We start from the raw sequence: 15,340 nt of genomic DNA on the forward strand, positions 1-15,340 counted from the left end.
ATTAGTTTGTATTCTTATGACTGCCATTCTGAGTGGAGCAAGAGGAAATCTCAGTGCAGTTTGATTTGCATTTCCCTAATTGCTAATGATGTTGAACATTAAAAAATATATTTGTTGGTCATATTTATTCTTTCAAGAAGTATCTGTTTAATTCATTTGCTCATTTATTAGTTGGTTATTTGTGGCTTTGGTGTTGAGTTCTTTGTACGTTCTAGATATTAATCCTCTTTCAGAAGAGTAGCTAGCAAAGATTTTTCTCCCATTCTGTGGTGCTCTCTCTTTACACTTGTTTCCTTTGCTGTGCAGAAGCTTTTTAATTTGATGCCATCCTATTTGCTAACTCTCAGCATTATTTAGGGGTCCTATGGAGAGAGTCTTTGCCCCCCCAGGAAACTTTAAGTGTCCCATGGGTGGGTAGGCCTTCTGGTCTTACTCCTGTGTCCTATGTAAGTGGCAGAGGGTCCCACACCTAGGAAACTCCCCCCACCTTTATTATTGGGGATTGAACCCAGTGGCAGTCTCCCACTGAACTACATCTCCAGACCTTTGTATTTCTTGAGACAGGGTCTCCCTAAATCACCTAGGCTGACTTCAACCTTGTGATCCTCCTGCCTCCTGAGTAACTGGGATTACAGTTATGTGCCACTGTGCTGGGCTTGGAACACACTTAACATGGCCAAATGAAGAAACCAGTGCAGATGAGCAGGACTCTGTATTCACACACATCATGTTAGATCTGTAACTTCATTTATATGGGTGCTGTTGGGACTGTGCCCTTAGAAGCAACAGGAACAGGCACTAAAATTCCGAGTTGAGTGTAACTGTGCATGTAAGCATGCCACTCACCTCGTGTATAACGGTTGTGAATAAGATGGTCAGCCTATGAAATTAAGTGTGTATGTCTAATAACAAGCATTCTTTCAGGTACAGCTCCTGGCTCAAATTCCAATAGGTTCACTCATATGGTCTTGAACTGGGGGTTCCGCGGATCCTGTTTCCTCCTCTGCACCGGATTCCGTGTTATCGAGCAGGATTGAGAGAAAATTGTAAAGCCCAGGTGCGAGGCACACGGTGGATGTCCAGGCTTCCTTTCTGTTGGTGCTGCTGCTGCTAAACTTTGGAGTACAGTAGACAAGTGGGTCCTGGGTCCCAGACCAGGAGGTTTGGGAGCCCCTGTCCTCCAGTGGACACACTGCATCTCGCAGACAGAGGAACTTCTGGACAGGATGCTGGTTGTGCCTGTGTTAGGCAAAGGGCTAATTGTCCTGCGATCCCTTTCTCACCGCGCACAAGCCAGGGAATGTGTCCGAGCTCTCGTCCGTGAGCGCGCGGTCGGGGTCGGGGTGTGCCGCTTCATTGACTCGGTGGACGCACCCGCCCGCCCAATCCGCGCCGGAAAGGTTCCCGCGGTCTCCGCTAGAGCCGGCGGCGGGGCGGGGCCAGGTGCGCAGGGGCGGGGCCCACGTGGGTGACGCGCAGAGCCACGCCCCCACCTTGGGACAGACCCGGAAGCGGCGGCGTTGCGCCAGGGGGAAGATGGCGCCCTCAGGGCTGAAGGCGGTGGTGGGGGAAAGTGAGTGCCTTCCCGGGGCGGGGCTCTGGTGTCCCCTGCGGGGCGGGGGCCGGGGCGCACGGGCTCTGGGAGCCCAGGACCCCGGCGGGGACTTGGGGCCCGGGCTGGGTGCCCGAGCGCCTGACCCTCGAGGGGGCGGGCGGGGACTTGGCTCCAGCGGACGCCCCGTTCCTCAGGTGCTGCAGCGGAACAGAGCTGGGCTCCGGGGACCCAGAGGAGCCGGTAGGGGGTGGCGGAGGCTGGAGACAAGACCCTCGGGCCTCCTAAACTGCCTGCAGGAGGAGGGCATAGCTGGACCTTTCCAGACTCGGCCTCTCAGCCGGGCAAAGTTCTGGGGCTGGATTCTAGTGGCCCTACCGTGCGCTGGCCAGCGACTCCAGGTGGTGTCAGCGCTCGGAGGGCGTGTCCAGGCCCCACGGGGAAGAGGTGGAGGCGCCTTCCTCCTTGCCCCGTTCTCAGGAGCGCCCTGCAGCGTGAGGACCCAGGCGTCGGGGCCTCGCGGGCCCAGGCCCTCTACCCCTCCCCCACCTCCCGTAGTTCCGGCCTCAGCTGCTCCTTCCGCCCTGTTGGTGCTGATAACAGTGGACGTGACACTGCGGACCGGCCAAGCCAGGCCACCCTGTTCCTTCTCTCCATCCCTTCCTTTGGGCAGGGCAAACCGGCTCAGATCTCCAGCACTCCAACTCAAAAGGGAGATCCTTATACAGTGGGCGACGGGGAGAGGGGATACAAATGAGGAAACTGGGGTGACGGGATGGGCACAGCCAGGCATACGCCAGACCTGGGGACGTGGGTCTTGCCGTCTAGTCTAAGTGGGTCTAATGGAAGTGGTAGCGGGTCTGGTTGGTAACCCCATAGCAGGAAGACTGGAGGTAACTGGTGGGGAGGCAGACCCTTCCTCTCTACTCATTCATGGGTTATGAAGTGGCTACTTTTGCCCCAAGCCCTGTGCTGCTTAGGAACTTATGGTTCTTAGGCAAGTTGCCTGTCCTCTCAGAACCTGTTGCCCTGTCCGTAAACTGAGAAGAGCTGTCTCTCCGGATCAGGGGGCAGGGGTGAATGGGAACTAAGATGAGGGTCTAGTATCCTGAGCCCTCCCCACCCTTCCCACAGAAATTCTGAGTGGAGTCATTCGGAGCGTCAAAAGGATGGGGAATGGAAGGTAGGGTAACCAGAGTCGGCCCCTTGCCCCAGCCTACATTCGAGGGGGTTCCTCAATGTGGTACCTGCAAGAACTCCTTGAGGAGGCTGTTGGTTCAGTGGGTGGAGCGGGTGTATGGGTCTTCGGTCCTCTGGCCCAGCCAACCCTTGAAACTGTTCATCCCTCCACTGCCCTGCCCATTCTGGGCTAGCCATGGCTTCTTCTGCCTATTGTCTGCCCTTTGGTTAATTTGTCTGTCCATCCACCTGGACAGGTGCTCATCATGGACCACCCAAGTATGCGCATCCTGTCATCCTGCTGTAAAATGTCATACATCCTGGCTGAGGGCAATCACCAGTGAGTGGACACCCCCACCTCATGCTCTGGATAGAACCTGAGTGTGGGATCTCCTGAATGTGGGGCCCTTGGGTATAGCTCTTGAATGTGAGATTCCCTCAGATTGTCCCAAACTCCAGAGTATGCTCTCTCTCCCTTCCTAGACTATCTAGAGCATGTGACCAAGTACATCTATCAGGTATGCAAGCTGAGTTCAGGAGACCTTGGGGTCCCACAAAGGACTCTGGCTGAAATCCTTAACAGGGACTGCTAAGGGACCTCTTTGACCGTGTAGGCCTGTGTAGAACTCCCAGAGTGGACTCTGAATCTGTCCTCTTACCGAATGCCTAGCCTTCTATAGGAGGTCTCTAGAGGTATGGCTGTGTGGTCCTAAAGGTGCAGAACCCTATAGCTCTTTGGTGAGTGACTCCTGGGTGTCTTATTTCCTGCTTAGAACTTCAGGTAACGCAGCTCCCCTAAGCATCCAATTCCCAAGCCTGTGCCACCCATGAGTGCCCCTTCTTCTGTTGCTACTGTTGTTGAAGACATCAACAAACGGCGAGAACCCATCCCCAGCCTGGAGGCATTTATTTGCTGAGCCCCACAGAGAAGGTGCCTCTACGAGTGAGCGTGCTCATGGGTGCATGCATATGTGTGCTCGTGTGTGGTGCGTGTGGCCTCTGGGCATGACTGCATCTGGAAGAGGATGGGCAGTGGCTGGGGGGGCTCAGGCAGAGGATGGGTCTGGTGCACAGGGTCAGGCCCAAAAAGTGATCCACATTCCCCAGTCGGTTCAGGCTCTGATCGCAGACTTCCGCGGAACCCCAACCTTCACCTACAAAGCGGCACACATCTTCTTCACTGACAGTGAGTGAGGAGAGTCGGGATGGAGGCAGGGGAGCGGGGTGTAGGGTGGCTCTGGTCTGCATGGCCCCTCCTGCCCACCCCAGCCTGCCCCGAGCCCCTGTTCAGTAGCTGGGCCGCTCATCGCCTGGCAAAGGTGGTGAAGACGCTGAAAGATAATCCACCTTGCCTTCCTCCCCTACGAGGCTCAGGTACAACCCAGGTGGAGGTGGGGTGTCTGTGACCCAGTACCAGAAATAGATCTGAGACAGGACCTTCCACAGAGAGTCAGAGAGGGAAGGAGCCAAGCCAGGAGCTTTGTGAGCCTCACAGATCTGGGGAACTGGGCATACCATCCCTCTGGGCAGCTCCAGGGGGCAGCATGGAGTCCTCCAAGGGGGAGGAGGAGGACTGGGGACTCAATCTATGGACCCTCCAGGCATTGATTGCCAGACTGCCTTGAGACTGGCAAGCAGACTCCAGAGACCTGGGAAGGCCCCAGGCAGATGCAGGTGGCATCAGCTGAAAGTTAGGCAGGTTTGCACCTACAGTGGTGGCCCTGGCACTTCTGTCCTCCAGGTGTTCTCCCTGGATGTCCCCCACAGCACTTACAACCTCTACTGCCCCTTCCGGGCAGGGGAGCGAGCACGGCAGCTCGAAGCACTGGCCCAGCAAATTGCTACGCTGTGTGCCACTCTGCAGGAGTACCCAGCCATCCGCTACCCGCAAGTGGGGACCCAGCCCAGCCCGTGGCCCCAGTGCTGCCCTCTGACTTGACCCCATCCTACATCAGCTTTTAACCTCTCAAAGGACCCAGCCCTGATCCTCACTCTGACCTCTAACTCCCACCTCAACCCACCTTTAACCCCCTGACTGTGACTGGCCCTCCCAGACCCCATAATCTAATGTCCTGTGTCTGACCCCACTTCCAGAGGTCCAGAAGACACAGCCCAGTGGCCCATGCAGTCCTGGCCAAGCTGAAACGCCTTCAGGCAGACACCCCCCAGTCTGGGCGAGGTGATGGGGATGCTGGGGAGATGAGTCAAGGCCCTGCAGGGTCAGGGTCAGGGTCAGCATCCTTATTCCTGCCTCTGCCTCTCCTGAGCCATCTAGGGCCCTGAGAAGACCCGCTCACAGCTGCTGATTGTGGACCGAGCAGCAGACCCTGTGTCCCCACTGCTACACAGCTAACGTTCCAGGCCATGGCTTATGACCTGTTGGACATCGAACAGGACACATACAGGTGGGAAGACGCTGGAGCCCACTGACCCCAGTTGCTCCTAACCTGGGTCCCTTGTTCTTACCGAGTGCCCTGACCCTGCGTCCCACCTTCCTGCCCTCACAGGTATGAGACCACCGGGCTGAGTGAGGCACGGGAGAAGGCTGTCCTGCTGGATGAGGACGATGACCTGTGGGTGGAGCTTCGGCACATGCACATCGCTGATGTGTCCAAGTGCGTGCGTGCGGTGGGTGCTGGAGGTGTGGGTCCGCCTGGATGCCCCTACCTCCTTCCATCATGTGGGCCTGGTACGTGGTTTGGGAGCCCTGCTGCACCCAGGCTTTGGGTCCTCAGGACTGCCCCTCCATAAGCCACCCCTCAGTGGGACCCTTGACCGGCACCAACCTCACCCTACCTCCTGAACGCCCAGGGACATGTCCCTGTCTGACATCCCCAAATGCAAACGTGCACTAACCTCATGCGGAAGTCTCAGCACCAGCCCCGTCTCACCCTACCCTTCCCATCTCACCCTGCCCTCCCTCTTGGCTAGGAGGGTCACGGAGCTTCTGAAGACGTTCTGTGAGAGCAAGAGGCTGACCACTGACAAGGTAGCCCACGCTCCAACCTTGGCTGCGAGTGGAGGAACGCTCCTCCCCACTGGGGCGGGGCCTCATCCGGGTGCAGAGCTTGGAGTGGAGCCCGGTGGGCAGGGCCTGTCCTCACGCAGCGCGTGCCGTCTCCCACACTCCCTCAGGCCAACATCAAAGACTTGTCCCACATCCTGAAAAAGATGCCGCAGTACCAGAAGGAGCTGAACAAGGTGACAGAGCCCGGGTGGGTGGAACCTCCATCCATGGGCTGCCGGAGCCCCTAACCCCGGGCTCTGCCGTGACTCAGCGTCTGTGACCCCCACTCCCACACCCCACTCTGCAGTATTCTACGCACCTGCATTTAGCCGACGACTGCATGAAACACTTCAAGGGCTCTGTGGAGAAGCTGTGCGGTGTGGAGCAGGTGTGGGTGGGGCCTACCGGGGAGGGGTGGGGTTTGGGAGTGGGCGGAGCCTGCAGGGGAGGGCCCTGTGAGCCACTGGGCATATGGAGTAGGAGCCTTAGAGGGGTGGGACCTGGTGGGGGCGGTCTCGGAGGTGAGACTAGAGTGAGGGGTGGAGCTTGCGGGGAGGTGGTCCTGGGGCAGGGATGAAGTCTGTGCCTGCTTGGGCGAGGCCTTGGACAAGTGGGGCCTTGGGATACCCGTTACAAAGATGAGGTACCCCACAGGACCTGGCCATGGGCTCTGATGCAGAGGGCGAGAAGATCAAGGATGCCATGAAGTTAATCGTCCCCGTGCTGCTGGATGCAGCGGTGCCACCCTATGACAAGATTCGGGTCCTGTTACTCTACATCCTCCTACGAAATGGTGGGTGGGAGGCATGGGGAGGTCTTGGGACTCCCCCTTCCACCAGCATCTCCAACAATCCCGGAAACCTTTCAGCCCTGCAACTTCCCAGTCACCAGGCATGGTGAACCCTGCAGATCTGCTTTCTGGACCCCGTGACCTTCCTCCATTCACATGAGCCTCGCCTTGACATGAGCCCGGCTGCCCATTAACATGGAAATTCCCAAATTGTCATTTCCTCTACTAATTCTGGAGGACCGCATTCTTCTCCCTCAGGGATGCCCATCCAGAGCTTCCCTGGCATGAGAATTTCCCTTTACAGTAACTCCAGGGGCTGCCTGGATCCTGAGGACCTCCCACAGCAGGACATCCATCAGAGCCCTGGGATACCTCACCCCACCTCCAGCCCTCTTAGCCCAGGACCTCGTGTAGCCACTTTCGGACCCCCTTCCTCCCCAGGTGTGAGCGAGGAGAACCTGGCCAAGCTGATCCAACATGCCAATGTGCAGGCCTACAGCAGCCTCATCCGGAACCTGGAGCAGCTGGGGGGCACGGTCACCAATCCTGGGGTATGCCAGGAGCAGGCTCAGAGGCTGGGTGGAAGGAGGGTGTGGGCTTGGGAGAGGGCAGGAGTCAGGACCTGGACCTGTGGTGTTGGGTACAGGCACACGTGGCTCATGGGGACAGTGCCAGCCAATCCTAGGTCACACAGTAGGTGGCAGGGTGAGGTGTGCTCACTGCCACACCGGTCCTGGTGACAGCACAGTGTGGGGTGTATGGTTGAGTGCTAGAGGCATGGGAGGGTCACCAGTGTTGAGGGGCAGGGCCCCACATGGCTTGGGGCTCCCAGAGACCACAGTGGATGCCCCCACCCCATCCAGCACACACACAGCAGCTTCCTGCACTCAACTCTCGGTTTAGTCTCTCCTGTCTCTCTCTGGCCCTATGTGTCCCTCCTCCCCTGATCCTACCTCCTCCACGGGCCCTGTGTGCCCCTATGTCCCATCTGTCTCCCTGTCCCTGTGTCTCTCAAAGGTCTCTGTTTCTCTGTGTTTGCCATATCTCTGTCTTCCATCTTTCCGTCTTCTTTCTCTTTGCTCCCTCTTTCCTTCCACCACGTTCCTTCTCTACCCCCTGCTTCTGTCCCTATCTCTATCTCAGTCTCCCTGAATCTCTCTCTCTATCCATTGCACCTCTTCATCTTTGTCTGCCAACCCCCGCTAGCCAGATGAGGCCCCAGTCCCATCTGTGACCCACCTCCTTCCCCCCAACCCCCTACTGGCCCCACCTGGCCCTGCCTGCAGAGCTCAGGGACTTCAATCCGGCTGGAGCGGAGGGAACGAAGGGAGCCCACCTATCAGCTGTCCCGCTGGACTCCGATCATCAAGGACGTGATGGAGGTACTCGGGTGGGGGTTTGGGGCCCTGTCCCCTGATCCTGTCGGCTTCCCTCCCCTCCTCGTGGCTAAGCCTCAGGGCTTAATGGAAAATCCCTCATTACTGGCATCTCCTGACACCCAGTCTCCTCTGGTCACCCCAAACACACACCCCAGGAATTAGGGCAGCAGAGAGCCCTTTAGCTGAGGAGTCACTTCCTCTCCACTCTCTGGCTGCCGCCTCTGCTTCCCTCTGTTCTCTTCCTTCAACCCCCAGAAACCCTCCCTCACCAGCCCTTGGCCATCCTGAGGCCTGAAAGCAGGAAGATGAAGCAGTTGCTGGCCAGGGCTGTGGCTTCTGTCTGTCCTTGTAGAGTTCTGTGCCCCTTCCTGCTGGTGGCCCAGCTGCCTTGGCTTTCCCACCCCATGGAGCTCGAAATCCTGGATTCCCAGGTCCCAAGGGGCTGAGGGTGTTGACTCCTGGCTCCCCAGGGGGCAGGAGGTGCAGATGGCTCCAGTTTGTCAGGTTCTTGACCTCTGAACCTACTGATGGTGGAGACTCCAGTCCTTGGTCCCCATTATCTGGGGCACCTCTCCTAAACCTTCTCTCTGGCCTCCCAGGATGTGGTGGAGGACCGCCTGGACCGAAAGCTGTGGCCCTTTGTGTCAGACCCTGCTCCCACATCCAGCTCCCAGGCTGCTGTCAGGTGAGGTCCTGGAGGTGCCCTTCACCGTCATCCAGGCCCACATTTGGGGGTGGGGTTGTTTACGGCCTGGACTGACCCCTGCCTCCCTCCCCACACAGTGCCCGCTTTGGCCACTGGCACAAGAACAAGGTGGGCATCGAGGCTCGGCCTGGGCCTAGGCTCATCGTGTACATTGTGGGTGGTGTGGCCATGTCAGAGATGAGGGCCGCCTATGAGGTGACCAGGGCCACTGAGGGCAAGTGGGAGGTACTTATTGGTGAGTAGCCAGGACTGGGGTCCTCAGGGGGCTGGCCTTGGGGTTCCCCGGGAAGCTGGAGCTAGGCCTTGGCCTCTGATGTCTGGGGCTGGACTCTGGGGTCCCTGGGGTGCTGGGATTAGACTTAGGTCCCTGGAGGTCTTGGGGTGGTCCTTAGGGGTTTGGGGTGGACATTGAGGGACCTAGGGGTGGTGGATCCTGGACTCCAGGGTTTCTGGGGGGCTGGGGCTTAGGTTGCCAGGGAAGAGGTCACCTGGGGCCTGCACTTTCATGTTCCTAAGTCTCTAGATTCCTGAATTCTAGAAAGTCAGGGTCTTGGTTTGCAGAGGGGCAGGGACAGGCCTTCAGCCAGCCAGGAACCTGAGCAGGGGGCACCAGAGGCCAAGACAGCACCCCATTCTTCCCAATCTCCCCTTCTGACCAGGCTCCTCACACATTCTCACCCCGACCCGATTCCTGGATGACCTCAAGACACTGGACCAGAAGCTGGAGGACATTTCCCTGCCCTGACCTTGTCCCCCACCTCTGACCCCTCCTTTCCAGAGAATAAACTCTTGCCTTCTCTCTGCCAGCCAGAACCACCTCGCTTTCTTCCCAGGAAAGGCCCTGGGAGCTGAGCCAGATCAGCTCTGTGCTAAGGCCTTACACAGGCCGCCTGGACCTTGCCCTGGCCCTGGGCAGCCTCAGCACTTGTGTGGTTCAAAACCTGGGCTCTAGTTTGACAGTGGGGTGGCCCTAAGGTTTGCGAGACCCTGGCCACCTTGCTGGGTCCCCCATGCAAAAACAAGGCCATGAGTAGCAGCTGCTTTGCAGAGAAGATGACCATCAGCAGTGCAGGCGGATGGCAGCTCCTCCACTCGCTGCAGGTGCAACAGGACCATTACCATTACCATTGAGGGGCACAGCAGGCAGGCCTCGTGGGACTGTCCCCAGGGGACCTGCGGCCCCATGAAGCTGAGGTTGCCTCTGGCTCCGGAACGAGGGTCTGCATTGAGTGAGGCCGGCCGGACGCTCTCTTCCTGCGCATCCCCAGCCCCGTGCTCACAGGGCTCCTGACTGCAGGCGGGCCAGGCCTTCACTTGGTGAAGCTGTTTGCCAGGGTTGTCATACAAAGCGCCACAGATGGAGGCTTAATAGAAACCTATCGTCCCACGCTTCTGGGGCTGCAAGTCTGAGAGCAAGGTGCCCCCCAGGTTGACTTCTTCTGAGGCCCCTCCCTTTGGATTGTAGACAGATCTCCGTGTCCTCACATGACTGTCCCTCGGTGTGTCGGTGTCCTCGTTTTCTCTCTCCCAAGGACACCAGTCATTTTGGATTAGGGCCCACCTTATGACCTCATTTTACTTAATTATCTCCTGAAACCGCATCTCCAGGTACAGCCGTTCTGAGATCCTGGGGGTCAGGACCTCAGCACGTGAATGGGGGAGTCACAGGAAGCCTCAGCACTTGGCTGAATTGAGGTGACTAGGAGCCAGGAGGACACAGACTCGGCCAGGCAGGCCATCCAGCCAGGAAGCTGTGGGAGGCAGAGGGCACCCTGTCTGGGTGGTCAGGGAGGGCTTTCCCGGGAAGAATGAAAATCAGGAGGGTGGGGAGGGGAGGAGAGAGGAGCGGGGCTCGGTGGGGGCAAAGGCAGAGAGGGCGGAGAGCAGCTGCCCTGGCTCGAGGGAGGGCGCTGACCAGCGGCAAGGTCTGCGCACTGGGGCCCCGCGGGCCGGGAGTAATGGGAACAGTGGCTGGAACTGAGCTGGGCTTAGCTCCGGCCCTGGTGCCCTGCTGAGTGGGGTCCCTGAGGAGGGCGCCGTGGTGGGAAGCCGGGAATAGCGCCCCCTCGCGGGCGCTGCTTATTTCCTCTCCCTGCCTCCAAGGTTGTGGCCCATCCTGATGCTGGGCCAGGAGTGGTGACCGGGCACTGGGGACCCTCCTGATTTTGAGGTCACAGATCGTTTCGAGAGTTCAGAGAAATCTAAGGACACTTCCCAGAAAAATTGCACACACCAGTGTGCAGGTGGGGCCTGAGACAAACTGCGATTCAGCAGTTGTGGGATTCATGTGTCCCCCACCCGGGCCCAGATGCTGGGCACGCGGATGGGATGGGGTGCGGGCCCCTGAGACGGCGTCCTGGATGCTTGGCGACAGGGACCCGTTTGAACTGGCGGAAGACCGAGGGAGTGGGAGGGACGCGCCGAGTTATTTAAACCACGGCCCTGCGATTCTGGGAAGCCGCGGCTCGGCTCCAGGACCGCCTGTGTAGTGATGCGCGGAGAGCGCCAGGGGGCGCTGCGGCTCAATTTTACGGTTTCTTTGATCTTTGGTATGTGTGACTGAACTTGGGCGACCCTAATCAGAGTGACAGGAAGTAGGTCGAGGGTTATTCTGTGGTTCTCAGCATAGACAAAACCTGTTGTGTAAACCACCTCCCTTTTCTGCTACTTATACTTAGATAACTTAATGTTTCTGCACTAAAGACAAATATTGTAAATATTCACGGGCCCTATGGACAACAGCGTCTGGTATTTTTCTGTCCTAGAAAAGCATCTCACCAACCCTCTACACACATTCTGCAAAATCCTCAAAACCCTCGTTTTGGGAATAAACCTCAACCTTCCCTTCTCTGCATCCGTTGAGATTGACTTCCACAACTCCATTTTCTTGCCTTTCTCAGACTGATGTCCCTCAAACAGTCCACACTATTCCTGCCCCAGGGCCTTTGTACCTGCTGCTCCTGGTCTGCAACTACTTCTTCCTCCTTTGCCATCTCAGCTCAGATGTCACCACCTCAGAGAGATCCTCTGCTTTCCTCCCTCATAGTATTAATCGCTGTGTGGCATCTTTTCTTTTTGGTTCTTTTCCTGCCCTGGGAACTGTCCCACATTCTAGATTGGGCAGGTTGCTTCCTCATGACCTAGTGTAACTTGTTCCCTAGAACACACCCCCGCTTTGACCTCCTATTTCTCCTTCACAGGTGCTTAGGACAACAGCCTTGGCTCCAACCAGATTGAGCTGCAGCCAGTGTAATACATGAGACTGGATACTTCCTTCCTCACATTGGGGGTCTGGAAAGCCACCTAGCCAAGACTGATCACCAGGCTCAGGGGCTGTCCCTGGTTCTCAGTATCTCTCCACGTAAAGATGTTAGCAGCCACCAGGTCTGCATAATAATCCCGGAGGATTATTTCCAACTGTATCCTTCCCTTGGCTAGAATTAGCTGTGATAGACAGAATTTTCTCTGTCAGCAACTAGTTGGTTTGTACAAAGTAACAACCTGATATAACAACTTGATACATTTTCTTGTGTATTATTTATGGGATTTCTGAGGTCACTGGACATGAGCTCAGTAGGGAGGCCTGGAGTGGGGACAAGTCTCAGGGCCATTTTTCGGTCACATTGTATGGGCAAGAACACTGGTGAGTTTGTTTGTGTAATCACAGGGTGGGAGAGCTTCTCCTGTGTTGTACAGACTCTACAATGATTGTTGGAATAGCAAGAGGGAGAGGTTTGTGGTCTTGAACTTGCTTAACTTAAAAAAGTCAGGGGCTGGAGGTGTGGCTCAGTGGTGAGCACTTGCCTGGCACCAAACCTGCTCACCTTTTAAAAGCCTCAGGGTCCCGGGCAACCTGGAGCTTCCAGCTGAAGCAGGGAGCCCAGGACCCCTGGCAGAAGAGGGGGAGGACAAATAGGGTGCAGTGGAGACCCCAGGGAGGGGCTTGGTGCCTGCAAGCAGGAAAAGGAAGTGGTGTGACTCGTTAGCCAAGGAAAGCTGGCGGAAATGAGACGCGTGGAGAACAGACCCGAGCCCAGGAGGGGCACTCACTCAGCACGGAAGCCGGGGAGCTTCCCCTTTCAAACTTTTTTTTTTTTTTTTTTTTTTTGCGGGGGGAATGGTAAAGTTGCTCAAAATCTTAAAACACAGATTAACCAACAGTTGCACCCAAGAACATTGTGAGACCGTGTCTGGGGGGGGAAGCGGCCCTCAAGCAGAAAGGTTTTTCTTCGACTGAGGCCAGAAATGGGACTCCAGGAGTCTTTGGGGTGGACAGGACAGGACAGGGAAATCTCAATCACAGGCCCCTCTCCCTTGGGTTCCACCAAAGACCCCTCAGAATCTCAGTGGTTGAGCCAGGTGGGGTGGTGGACACCTGTAATCCTAGCGGCTGGGGAGGCTGAGGTAGGAGGATGGAGAGTTCAAAGTCAGCCTCAGCAACTCATTGAGGCCTGTCTCTAAGTAAAATATAAAAAGAGGCCTGGGGATGTGGCTCAGTGATTAAGCGCCCCTGGGTTCAATTCCCTGCACCATCCTGCCCCCCCCTTGTGGTTGGAGAAAGTTCTAGAAAACCCATGAAAGGCGATGTTTATGAAGACCTTACTCTGCGCTGAGCCGCACCCTATATAGCTGGCATAGACACATGTAAAATACCCGAGGCTCACCAGGGTCGGTGAGGCCATCACTACCAATGCTCCCGTGTTACCGAGGTGCTTAGCTGCCTACCAAGATCACTAGGCGCTGGGACTTGATCTGGGGAAAGGGGCTGCAACGTCCCTTATGCATAACCACTTCTCTGTGGTTATTGGGAAGCCCATGCCTGTGTGTTGTCTTCGTGTCCTTCGAGTGTTTGCAGCAAGCAGCAGGAGGCGCCCGTGCGGGGGTTTGTCCTTGGCGTCCACGGAGGTCATGGGAACCTTCCCAGGGAAGGGAGCCGCAGGACACGCCCACTCGCAGAAGGGACTAGCGGGAGTGGAACACCTCCCCATGCTGAGCCCCAGATCCCCCTAGTGCTGCAGATGGGAAACCGAGGCCCAGTGCAGAAGGGACCTTGTTGAGGTGCTTGCAGGGATTGGTACAGGAGCCAAGGCATGCGACCCGTGCGTCATGCACATTCACACGTGTGTTCCAACACATACACACTGGCCCCTTTGTGTGCCCACACCCACTCCTGCACAGACACATCCAGACAGGAGGACACACGCCCCAGCTCCCCTCCCTCCGGCACACCCACCCCCTTGCCTGGTCACACGCTCTGGACCATGAGACCCACCCCTCAGCACACGTGTGCAACATGTGTCAGCAGGACTCTGGAATTTCAACCAAGGGCCCACTCAGGGGCCACCACCTGGAGAGGGGTGTCTTGGAGGTATGTGTGATGTCATTTTTCTATCTCAAAGCATTTTATATAGCCCTCTGTGTGATTGAAATCTCCTCTGCAGTTATAAGTCCCACTCATATTTCCTCAGAAGCCACCACCCAGTCCCACTGTGTAAGACACATAAATACACCTCGATACAAACAGATACACTTAGGTACATACAGGGTCATTCAGAACAGAGACCAGTCATCTGCTGACATCCAGACACCACGAATGCACACATATGCAGGGGTTCATTCAGATACTTGGTTTATATTCAGAAAACACATACACAGGTATGTACCCGGTCACCTTGTAGGTGTAAATCACACAGGTCCATGTGTGTCTCCACAAATTTACACAGATGTAAACACACAGCTGTAGTCACACAAATACACTCAGAGATCGATACATAAAAAGAACAAACCCATATTCATGTATACACTTGTTATTTACTGGGGATTGAACCCAGGGACACTCACTGAGCCACATCCCCAGCCTTTTTTTGTATTTTATTTAGAGACAGGTTCTCACTGAGTTATTTAGGGCCTCGCTAAGTTGCTGAGGCTGGTTTTGAACTCATGATTCTCCTGCCTCAGCCTCCTGAGCTGCTGGGATTATAGGCGTGAGCCACTGCTCCTGGCTACACAGTTGGTTTTTTTAAACAGAAAACCACAATGGAACACGCAAATTTTAAACAAATATCCACAAATGGGGGCTTATGCTCTTACAAATATAATTTACAAATATATCCACACAATTATGCTCATGTGATACATATCTGTACATATACAGTTCCTAGATAAATATGCACAGGTGTGCGCTCATGAATGCACTCAGCAATAGGAATTCTTGAACATTTACACCCACTTCCGTGATTTACAAAACCTGTCACTCTAAGGTTCACACCATATACTCAAACCCACAAATACACTTACAAATAAACACACGTAAAGTCATCCCTTGGTGCCCGAAGGGGATTGGTTCCAGGACCTGCTGCAGATACCAAATCTACAAATGCTCAAGTCTCTTATATAAAAAGGCAGAGTATTTGCATAGAACATGTGCAGTCCTCCCTGCTTTAAATCATCTCTAGATTACTTAATAACTAATACAATGTAAACACTGTTCACATAGTTGTTATACTGTATCATTTAGGTAGGAATGTCAAAACTATGAACATGTTTAACATGTTTTGTTCATTCAACTTAAGTGCATTTTTTTTTTTTTTGGTACCAGGGATTTAACCCAACAGTGCTTAACCACTGAGTCACATCCCCAGTCCCTTTTTGTATTTTTTTTTAGAGACAGGGTCTCCCTGATTTGCTAGGGTCTTGCTGAGTTGCTGAGGCTGACCTTGAACTTGAG

The 15,340-nt window shown here is 55.6% G+C and overlaps 1 pseudogene across 1 annotated transcript; it reads left to right on the forward strand.

Moving 5' to 3' along the window:
- The first annotated feature begins 1,536 nt into the window (after positions 1–1,536).
- Positions 1,537–9,419, forward strand: LOC306646812 (syntaxin-binding protein 2-like; annotated as a pseudogene). The gene is made up of 19 exons (XR_013766908.1): positions 1,537–1,573; positions 2,687–2,735; positions 2,989–3,071; positions 3,564–3,662; positions 3,806–3,917; positions 4,001–4,105; positions 4,473–4,622; positions 4,826–4,910; positions 5,007–5,136; positions 5,239–5,346; positions 5,663–5,720; positions 5,867–5,932; positions 6,046–6,126; positions 6,393–6,531; positions 6,970–7,079; positions 7,815–7,910; positions 8,507–8,592; positions 8,691–8,848; positions 9,273–9,419. The product of XR_013766908.1 is annotated as a syntaxin-binding protein 2-like (transcript).
- The last annotated feature ends 5,921 nt before the right edge of the window (positions 9,420–15,340 follow it).

The sequence above is a fragment of the Sciurus vulgaris genome, assembly GCF_902686455.1.
Source record: "Sciurus vulgaris genome assembly, chromosome: 16".
In the NCBI taxonomy this organism is placed as follows: domain Eukaryota; kingdom Metazoa; phylum Chordata; class Mammalia; order Rodentia; family Sciuridae; genus Sciurus; species Sciurus vulgaris.